Genomic DNA, 9,335 nt, shown 5'->3' with positions numbered 1-9,335 from the left:
GACTCCCTGAAGGTGAGGTTCGGCGCCGAACGGGTGCGCGCGGCGAGACTAGCGACGCTGCGCGGGGAGTTTGATCGCCTGAAGACGGTGGACCGCGAGGCGCTGGATGCGTACGCCGGGAGGCTGGCGGGGATGACGGCACGGTACGCGAACCTTGGGGAGACGCTGGGTGACGCGGCGCTCGTGAAGAAGCTCCTGGACACAGTTCCTGATCGGCTGTTCTCCGTCGTCGCCGACATCGAACAGTTTTGCGATGTGGCTACCATGGCGTTCAACGAGGCAGTCGGACGGCTGCACGCGTTTGACGAGCGAGTTCGGCACCGTGGACAAGACGGAGGCGAGCGTGGTGGCGATCAGCTTATGCTCACCATGGCGCAGTGGCGGGCGCGGGAGCGACAACAGGGAGGAGCCCACGACGACGACGACGGGCGGAGCGTGGCGTTAGGTAACCGCGGTAACCGACACGGGCGTTGCTACAAGTGCGGCGAGCGCGGGCACTTCAAGCGCGACTGCCCCAAGCTGCGGAGGGAGCCGACGGCGGAGCATGCGCTGTTGGCGGACATCGGCGTCGAGGATGACGACCTGCTCTGAGCCTCGGCTTAAGGGGGTGAGTGTTGGGCGAATAAGTCGCGGCGCCGCGCCAGGCTCATCCAGCGCGTGTATGGGCACGAGCTGGGTGCGTCGAGCGCGTCGGGTCCGCGGCAGGTCGAATGTGTGCGTGTGTGTGGAGTGCACGGGTGTGTCCGTGGGCTAGTACATCGTAGGTGTGTAGTGTGTGCGTGTTCTGTTGGCGGGGATTGGGGGATCGTTGGAGTCGGTCATGAACGGGCGCGCACGACCAGGACATGTACATGCATGTCGCGAGGGGCGTGGATGGCGCGGGCCGGATCGGACGCTCGGCATGGACTGTGACGTGGGTACGTGCCCGGCAAGTTCCAGGGTATAAATACCCATATGTGTTGTAACAGATTAACACGAGTTTGTTGCTCGAGGGAATAGAGGCCGTATGTGCGGCTGGCTGCGTACGCCGGGCAGAAAATCTATTGTGTCTCCCTGCTCCTTCTTCTTTTGTACTCTTGGTCTACCTTCAGTCCGGTGAGTGAGAGAAAGAGAGAGCGCTCGGCTGAGTGCTAGGGCACGGGGTAGACAGCGACATCAACTCGCTCACGACGTGAGCAGTGACTCAGATCGTGGACAGATCATAGTAGTCAGGACGACCCCAACTTTGGACCTTCAACCTTATATAAATAAATTCGCTGCCGTGTAAGCCAAGAACGAGAAGGACACGTTAGTATACGGAACGCAGAACCAAACACAAACACGGAAGAAATCTCAACCCAGAAAACCTGAACAATCGTGGTGGCCGTTCGGCGAAATGGCACATCACCAAAGACTAGCACTTGACGTCGTACGGGTCTATCCATATCTATATCTTGTAGTGCAGGAAAAGTTTTTCCCTTTTTTGACTGGAATTTTTTCTTTTTACTGTGTAAGAAACGTTGATGTTAGAGATACTAGTACAAATGTCCGTGCGTTGCAACATGCTAAAAAAATCACAAAACCTACTCCGTGTCTCATTACTCATCATTTCGTATATGCGTCAATAATAAGTTTAAACTGATTAACGCTTTTTAAAACATGAATTGTGAATGTGAAGAACCCACCCTCACATCTTCATTTCGTGGAAGAGTAGTGGTGCATGGATTACTCCATCAATTACTTATATATATTTTTTTTCCGTAAAACCATGCGTAGCAACGCAGTGAATAAAGACATATCAAATGTCCTCACAAGAGTAAAGATGACTCAAGATCCCCACAAGCCCGCCATCTATATTGACACCCACCCATTCGTATTGCCACTTACGGCCCTTGCTGCCTAGGGCCTTGGAAGCTTTTTGCACGACTAAGCTTAGCCGCTCGCTTGACCTTATTAGAGCGTTCCCACATCGTTTGTCGATCGACCCCGTCGGCATATTAACTCCACGAGTTGTTCCTTAAATCTCATCGCCTACTTTCGGTGACCCCTAGTGCTTGTTTCAATAATTGATAATTATAATCTGAATGATGTTGCATTTATTGTAGATTCAAGTGTATTTTATCAATATGGATTTAAAATTGATTATCAAGACTTTTACAAATCCATAATAATTTTTGGTTAGATAATTTCTTTACCATATAAATTCTAAATTTCCACATTAAAAGATTAAACTAAAGAATTAAGTGTATGCAAGTCACCTTAAATTCAAACAAAATATAGTTTTCAAAGTCAAGTAACTCTAATAGTTGATATGATTTGAACGGATGAGGTTCTTTTTTGTAACAAATAAAATGAATAAGGGTTGCGACAAGTATTCCGAACCGGAGGGAGTAGCTTAATTTTGAGTTGAAATAAGTAGGGTATTTTTTTTAGTATTTAAGAGAATTCGTCTACTACTCGTTGACACTTATTTACATGGTGATGACTGATTGGATAGATGTACGTATTTGTAGTTAATCTATATTAGCACAAGCACACACATATACCTTGGATGTTTCCTTGCGGCACCGTACCGGCGGAGGAGCATTGTCGTCGTTAAAGAGAGACGGCAATCAGGGCGCGACGGAATTTGTAGTCCATGTTGAGATAGAGCATCGTCGCCGTTAAAGAGAGACGACAATCAGGGTGCGGCGAAATTACACATGCTTGAAAGCAAGACATCCATTGTAGAGTGAAACCTTCTTTCTTTTTTCTTGGGAAATCTCTGATTGTAAATAAACAGTTATGAATGCTAATAATCACACAAAAAGAGAAAAACCATATCGCATATACCTGAGTGTGTGGATGTGACCATGAATTCGCAAATCAGGGTCGATGAACATGTATTTTGTAATTCACAAATTAACATGGTGTGAAAAGCATATAATGAGATAAAGCATGAAAGTGGGAAATATCTGACCGAGAAGCAGCAATCAATATTTTTGCTACTGGCCTTTCCACACGTAACTCAAAGTGGGATCGATATACTTAAATGCTGAAAAAAATCTTTTAAAATAGCAGTCATCAAGGAAACATGAACTGTATGTGCATAACATGGTTATTTGACTTGGCACAGATTGATTAAAAATGTGATTAGTGAAACACTTAAGTGATGATGAACTAAGCTATTCTGTGAGACAAAAAAATATCGGTGAGGTCATTGAAGGGGTCAGCCTGCGGGGAGGAGCACCCATACAACTGCGGGGACAACGAATGATGCGCTAGGTGTATTTTGACACTAACATATACAAAGTGCAATGTCCTCCTCTATTAGACCACCCACAACATAGCAACTATTAGCCTTTAAACATGCAGAGGCCGACGTACACGTGGACTGGCTTAACCGGTCGGGTCTTGCCATGTTTCCATGTAGCATTATGTCTCTAGTGAACTGCATATGTCCGTTCTCTCACTGTCAATGATAATCATCCAGCAATCAGCCTTTGTATATATGCAAGTTTTCCATGTATATTAAATTCTTTGAATTAACGTAAAGGATTGAGGTGGGACTATTCATAAATCAGAGAACCTTCATAAAGTCACAAACATGTCCTAGGTCAATTGGTCATACCTATCAGTATGGCTTCTACCACTGGTAGAAAAAGAGGCTTCCGTCCAGCCCCATAAGTCGCGACACTGTAGGAACCGCGACTAATGATTTCTTTAGTCGCGGTTCGGCAGACGAACCGCGACCAAAGGCCTGGGCCAGGGCGCTCGGTGGCCAGCTGGTGCACGTGAGGGGCTTTAGTCGCGGTTGGCCAGGCCAACCGCGACTAAAGGTGCCCAAAGGCCTTTAGTCGCGGTTTGCCATGCCAACCGCGACTAAATCTCCTCCCCTATAGATACCAGTTCAGCACACTCACTTAGCCATTTGGTGCCACTTCTCTTCACAAGCTTCACCAGGGGGTGTAGGTTTGCTTTTGGTTCCTCTTATGCACACAAGGTGTTTGATGAAATGCCCCAAGAGCGTGAAACAAACATGATATGAAGTGTTGGAGCCACACTTGAGGTTCCTCATTTATTTTTTCCTCCTCGATCGCGGTTAGCAACTTGAACCTTTCATGCATGTGTGTCATTGATAAAATATGCATGTGTGTTGTTCATTGTTTAATTTCTATTGTTTATAGATAGTTAGTTTAACAAATGCATGATGGTTAATTATATATTTTATATTATAATAATGCAGATGAATCGGCAATGGATGTACGGTAACCGACTCTCCCGCGAGTTCACTACGGGTTTGAAAGATTTCCTCGTAGTGGCTAATGCGAACAAGCAGAAGGGTTTTGTTATCTGTCCATGTGTTGACTGTAAGAATCAGAAGGGTTACTCTTCCTCAAGAGAAGTTCACCTGCACCTGCTTCGGCACGGTTTCATGCCAAGCTATAATTGTTGGACCAAGCATGGAGAAAGAGGGGTTATAATGGAAGAAGATGAAGAAGGGGATGATTTCATGGATGAAAGCTATCTTGCTCATTTCGGTGATACTTTCATGGAGGATGCTGAAGGTGAAGGGGAAGGTGAAGGGGAAGGTGAAGGTGAAGAAGAGGCACGTGATGAGACCGTTGATGATCTTGGTCGGACCATTGCTGATGCACGGAGACGCTGCGAAACTGAAAAGGAGAGGGAGAATTTGGATCGCATGTTAGAGGATCACAGAAAGTCGTTGTACCCCGGATGCGATGATGGTCTGAAAAAGCTGGGCTGCACACTGGATTTGCTGAAATGGAAGGCACAGGCAGGTGTAGCTGACTCGGAATTTGAAAACTTGCTGAAAATGTTGAAGAATATGTTTCCAAAGAATAACGAGTTGCCCGCCAGTACGTACGAAGCAAAGAAGGTTGTATGCCCTCTAGGTTTAGAGGTTCTGAAGATACATGCATGCATCAACGACTGCATCCTCTACCGCGGTGAATACGAGAATTTGAATGAATGCCCGGTATGCACTGCATTGCGTTATAAGATCAGAGGCGATGACCCTGGTGACGATGTTGAGGGCGAGAAACCCAGGAAGAGGGTTCCCGCCAAGGTGATGTGGTATGCTCCTATAATACCACGGTTGAAACGTTTTTTCAGGAACAAAGAGCATGCCAAGTTGTTGCGATGGCACAAAGAGGACCGTAAGTCGGACGGGGAGTTGAGACACACCGCAGATGGAACGCAATGGAGAAAGATCGACAGAGAGTTCAAAGATTTTGCAGCTGACGCAAGGAACATAAGATTTGGTCTAAGTACAGATGGCATGAATCCTTTTGGCGAGCAGAGCTCCAGCCATAGCACCTGGCCCGTGACTCTATGCATCTACAACCTTCCTCCTTGGTTGTGCATGAAGCGGAAGTTCATTATGATGCCAGTGCTCATCCAAGGTCCGAAGCAACCCGGCAACGACATCGATGTGTACCTAAGGCCATTAGTTGATGAACTTTTACAGCTGTGGGGCAGACCTGGTGTCCGTGTGTGGGATGAGCACAAAGAAGAGGAATTTGACCTACGAGCGTTGCTTTTCGTAACCATCAACGATTGGCCTGCTCTTAGTAACCTTTCGGGACTGTCAAATAAGGGATACAATGCATGCACGCACTGCTTACATGAGACTGAAAGTGTACATTTGCCAAATTGTAAGAAGAACGTGTACCTTGGGCATCGTCGATTTCTTCCGAAAATTCATCCAGTAAGAAAGAAAGGCAAGCATTACAACGACAAGGCAGATCACCGGCCGAAGCCTGCGGAACGCACTGGTGCTGAGGTATTTGATATGGTCAAGGATTTGAAAGTCATCTTTGGAAAGGGTCCTGGCGGACAATCAGTTCCGAAGGGAGCTGACGGGCACGCAGCCATGTGGAAGAAGAAATCTATATTCTGGGAGCTAGAATATTGGAAAGTCCTAGAAGTCCGCTCTGCAATCGACGTGATGCACGTTACGAAGAATATTTGCGTGAACCTCCTAAGCTTCTTGGGCGTGTATGGGAAGACAAATGATACAAAGGAAGCACGGCAGGACCAGTAACGTTTGAAAGACCCTGATGACCGGCATCCGGAATGGTTTCAAGGTCGTGCCAGCTACGCTCTGACCAAAGAAGAGAAGGTCATCTTTTTTGAATGCCTGAGCAGTATGAAGGTCCCGTCTGGATTCTCGTCCAATATAAAGGGAATAATAAACATGGCGGAGAAAAAGTTCCAAAACCTGAAGTCTCACGACTGCCACGTGATTATGACGCAATTGCTTCCGATTGCTTTGAGGGGGCTCCTGCCGCAAAATGTTCGAGTAGCCATTGTGAAGCTATGTGCATTCCTCAATGCAATCTCTCAGAAGGTAATCAATCCAGAAGTTCTACCACGGTTACAGAACGATGTGATCCAATGTCTTGTCAGTTTCGAGCTGGTGTTCCCGCCATCCTTCTTCAATATTATGACGCACCTCCTGGTTCACCTAGTCGAAGAGATTTTCGTTCTCGGTCTTGTATTTCTACACAATATGTTCCCCTTCGAGAGGTTCATGGGAGTATTAAAGAAATATGTTCGTAACCGTGCTAGGCCAGAAGGAAGCATCGCCAAGGGCTATGGAAATGAGGAGGTAATTGAGTTTTGTGTTGACTTTGTTCCTGACCTTAAGCCGATTGGTCTTCCTCGATCGCGGCACGAGGGGAGACTAAGTGGAAAAGGCACGATCGGAAGGAAATCAACGATATGTATGGACGGCCATTCTCTGACTGAAGCACACCACACTGTACTGACCAATTCCAGCTTGGTGGCTCCGTACTTTGAGAAACACAAGAATATTTTACGCTCGGACAACCCGGGGAAGCCTGAATCCTGGATTAGGAAGGCCCACATGGAGACTTTCGGCAGTTGGTTGAGAAAACATTTAATGAATGACAATGATGTTGTAGATCAGCTGTACATGTTGGCCAAGACACCATCTTCGACTATAACGACTTTCCAAGGGTACGAGATAAATGGGAATACATTTTACACGATCGCCCAAGATAAAAAGAGCACCAACCAAAACAGTGGTGTCCGCTTTGATGCAGCAACCGAGAATGGGCAAGAGGTCACATATTATGGTTACATAGAGGAGATATGGGAACTTGACTATGGACCCTCCTTTAAGGTCCCTTTGTTCCGGTGCAAATGGTTCAAGCTAACAGGAGGTGGGGTAAAGGTGGACCAGCAATACGGAATGACAATGGTGGATTTCAACAATCTTGGTTACCTTGACGAACCATTCGTCCTAGCGAAAGATGTCGCTCAGGTTTTCTATGTGAAGGACATGAGTAGCAAACCGAGGAAACGGAAAGATAAGAAAACGATCAGTACATCATGCGATGATCCAAAGCGCCACATTGTTCTTTCAGGGAAAAGAAACATCGTGGGAGTGGAGGACAAGACAGACATGTCAGAAGATTATAATATGTTTGCTGAAATTCCGCCCTTCAAAGTGAACACCGACCCAAGCATTAAGTTAAATGATGAGGATGCTCCATGGATACGGCACAATCGTAAGCAAGCAGGGACACAAGGGAAGAAATGATGTGTAATAATTTATTGTACCAAACTTTGTTGAATGGATCATGTGAATTATATTACCCGTGATGTGTTTGGTGTCCATTTTCGAATGATTTGAGATACCACTGATGATACATGAAATTTGGAGTGATTTAGTCATACTCCTGCCTAGGCGTATAATATGCATACTCGTAGTCTTCATAGCCGCTGTCGTCGTTGTACTGGTAGTCGTCGCCTTCTAAGTTGCCGCCGTCGTCGTCGCTGCTGTCGTCGGGCGGCGCTCGTGGCTCGAACTGAGGGTAGCGCAGGCGGGGGATATCGCCGGCCGTGATGTAGTCCATGACGCTCTGCAGAGTCCGGCCGTACCACCATAGCTGACGGCTGGCCTCGTGGAAGTTCCCAGGAGGCAGACCGTCCTCCTCATACCTGGCGAGCGCCCTCTCACGCCGATTGATGAAGAAGGCGTCCCAAGTATGCTGGTTATCGGGATGCCAGCGGGGATTCATCCGCTGCTCCGGCGTGAGGTCGAGGTAGTAGTGGTTCGTGATGGCCGCCCGGCGCGCAGTACCCTGAGGGACGGGAGGGACCGGCACGCCGCCGGCGCTTAGGCTCCAGCCGGTGGGGACGCGGTAGCCCGGTGGACAAGGGTAGTTCGAGGCGCAAAGCTCCTCCACCTGCTAGTAGGTTAGAGTGGGTGCGGTGGAAGCCATGAGAGAGTGATGAGAGATTGTAGAGATGTGATAATGCTGGCCAAGCCGGGCTACATATATGTAGTGAGAAATGGCGGGAAAAATGGGAGCGGGAAGACAGGAGGCGGGAAGAAAGTGGCGGGAAGAAAGAGGCGGGAAGACAGGGAAGAAATGGCGGGAAGAAGAGGAATCCAGAGCTCGTCATCTAACCTTTAGTCCCGGCTGGTTGGTGCAACCGGGACTAAATGTGGTCTTTGTGTCATCTAAGAAAACTGTCGATGGGATAAGGACGTTTGAATTGAATTAGTTTTATTTTTCTAAATTTTTTGATATATTATTTGTATTTTTAACATATTGAATTGAATTAGTTTTATTTTTCTGAATTTTTTGATATATTATTTGTATTTTTAACATTTTGAATTGAATTAGTTTTATTTTTCTGAATTTTTTGATATATTATTTGTATTTTTAACATTTTGAATTGAATTAGTTTTATTTTTCTGAATTTTTTGATATATTATTTGTATTTTTAACATTTTGAATTGAATTAGTTTTATTTTTCTTAACTTTTTGATATATTATTTGTATTTTTAACATTTTGAATTGAATTAGTTTTATTTTTCTTAATTTTTTGATATAATTTTTGTGTTTTTAACATATTGAATTGAATTAGTTTTATTTTTCTGAATTTTTTGATATATTATTTGTATTTTTAAGATATTGAAAAAGAAAAGTATTTTGAAAAATACCTTTAGTCGCGGTTGGCCAGACCAACCGCGACTAAAGGTCGTTGCGCGCGGGAACGAAAAAACCCTTTAGTCGCGGTTGGTTTAGCCAACCGCGACTAAAGGTTACCTTTAGTCGCGGGTCGCCTCCCCAACCGCGACTAAAGGGGGGGGGGGGGGCGCGGGAACGCAAAACCCGCCAAAAACCCTTTAGTCGCGGTTGGGGAGGCGACCCGCGCCTCCCCAACCGCGACTAAAGGGGGGGGGCTATAAATACAAGGGCCTGCCGCCGTCTTCTTCGATTCTCGTCTTCTCCGATTCTCTGCCGCGCGCGCCGAAGGCCTGCCGCCGTCGCCCTCGCCCTCGACGCCGCCCGCCGTCGCCCTCGCCCTCGACG

The 9,335-nt window shown here is 46.6% G+C and overlaps 1 pseudogene; it reads left to right on the top strand.

The window, feature by feature from the left end:
- Positions 1-4,219: 4,219 nt before the first annotated feature.
- LOC123410002 lies at positions 4,220-7,504 on the top strand (annotated as a pseudogene).
- Positions 7,505-9,335: the final 1,831 nt, after the last annotated feature.

Source organism: Hordeum vulgare, chromosome 1H (genome assembly GCF_904849725.1).
Source record: "Hordeum vulgare subsp. vulgare chromosome 1H, MorexV3_pseudomolecules_assembly, whole genome shotgun sequence".
NCBI classification, from domain to species: Eukaryota; Viridiplantae; Streptophyta; class Magnoliopsida; order Poales; family Poaceae; genus Hordeum; species Hordeum vulgare.
This window is presented reverse-complemented; position numbering and strand designations above follow the sequence as displayed.